We start from the raw sequence: 1,887 nt of genomic DNA on the forward strand, positions 1-1,887 counted from the left end.
AGGAACGCAGCCAAGCCAGTGGCGTGCAGAACACACTTGGGTTCTGTCAACAAGAGAGCTTTCTAGGTCGGACTTGCCTAGGTAGTGATCCCAGATAGGAAAGCCATGATTTGATCAACTCATTCTGGCAGGATGTCCAATGTGCCTGGGGCAAGGCAGCAGGTGTGTGCCAAGTCCTGTCCCCTGTCACCCAGCCCCAGTTGCCCTCAGCAGCTGGAGGCCAGTGGCCTGTTCCCTCTGCAGCAGTGTTGGCCTTGAGGCCACTGGAGGCAACATCCAGGGTTAGGGGGTCTGCAAGAGTGGGGCCTGTAGCAGAGTGGGGAGGATGCCTGCACATTGATTTTTTTCCCTCATGTGTAGCCTTGACTGGTCCTGCAGTCCATGTCTCCTGAGCCTTGCTGGTGATGCCCCCTGCCCATGCCCCCTGCATCCGATTCCCAAGCTCATGGACACTGAGATTGTGGTGAAGGGAACTATTGAAGAGTTCAACTCTCATATTCTCTCTCTCTCTCTCTCTCCTCCCTAACCTGCATCTCTCCTGGGCAGGAGTACCCCTACAGGGTTAAGAACATACCCACAGAAGCTCTAGTCAGGTGCACGAGCTTGGGAACCCCTGCTCACCCAAGCCTGGAGTCTTGGTGAATTCTAGCTGCTGTGGACCCCTGGGACAGCACAGGGAGCTGTCTTCCTCAAGGCTGACTACGAGCCCACAGTGGTTCCAAGTGGCCTGCATGTCCCTGCTGTGCACGGGACCTCGAGGGACAAGATGAGATGGCCCAGTGGGGATGGCTCTCACCTCTCCGCCTAACTGGGAATGCGCCACAGCTCTCTTCTTTTTTCTCCCTTCTCCTTCAATAGAGTCCGGCAATTTAGCAAGCTCACCAAGCTGTGTCCTGCTTCATGACTAATTCACATATTTAAATGGGAGCGGCCAAAGCAGAACTATTTGATGCCAGCCAAGCGCGTTTATCAGGTCAAACTGCTCACAAAGGCTGGGAGCCAGCGTGGCCAGGCGAGTGTGTATGCAGTGAATGCGTGGGATATTTATTTATTTTTAGGCTCAGATTTCAAAAGCAAAAGACCACATCAGAGCTGCATCTACTCCCAGATTCCCCTACCCCCGCCCAGGGTCCCTCCTCAGGGCCCCGGTTTGCTCTGGGCCCTGCCTGTGCGTCCGTGGTACTCACCGCCGCCCCCATTCCCTGTTCCCCAGCCCTGTGCTGTTGTGGGGCTTCAACGAATGAATCTACTCAATTACAGCCCTTTTCACGCGACTGAGCAGTTTCAAAGATGCCACATTTTATTATTTGGTGACCCCTGACATTGCAGGTGCAGATTTAATGGCGGAAAAAGTTGAAATTAGCCAAAGTGAACTTTCTTTCCTCCCATCCCAGCATGGTGAGATTGCTCCAGCCCATCCCAGCTGGCATGTAAGTTTTAAAAGCATCAACTTTAGCTTAGAGCCCATGGCAGCTCCTGCCCTACCCCCAGTCTGACTCCCCCCACCCCCCTACACACAATCCCCAGCTGGAAGTGTTCCAGGGTCAGGAAAGTAAAGAGTTAAATCCAGACATGCTGACTGTGACCCCTTTTGGCAAAGGGAACTCTGGATCCCATGTTTCCCTGTTGGGGTGTCGTCTTCATTCATCAGAGGGTGAGTGGGTGTGTGGCCTTGATCCCCAAGGGTAGCACAGATTTAAGTGAAATGAGCAAACCTAAGTTCACGGCCTCTGGGTTGATAAGTGTTGCCGCCCCAAGGTCATGACTGATTGGCACACACTGTCGAGATGGATTTCGTGACTGGCTGGCTCTTCACAATCGCCACCCCTAACCAGTGACCCATGCATGTCCACATCGGGGGCTTGCCGCTGGAGCTGGCTTCACTTT

The sequence above is a fragment of the Ochotona princeps genome, chromosome 12 (assembly GCF_030435755.1).
Source record: "Ochotona princeps isolate mOchPri1 chromosome 12, mOchPri1.hap1, whole genome shotgun sequence".
Lineage (NCBI taxonomy): Eukaryota > Metazoa > Chordata > Mammalia > Lagomorpha > Ochotonidae > Ochotona > Ochotona princeps.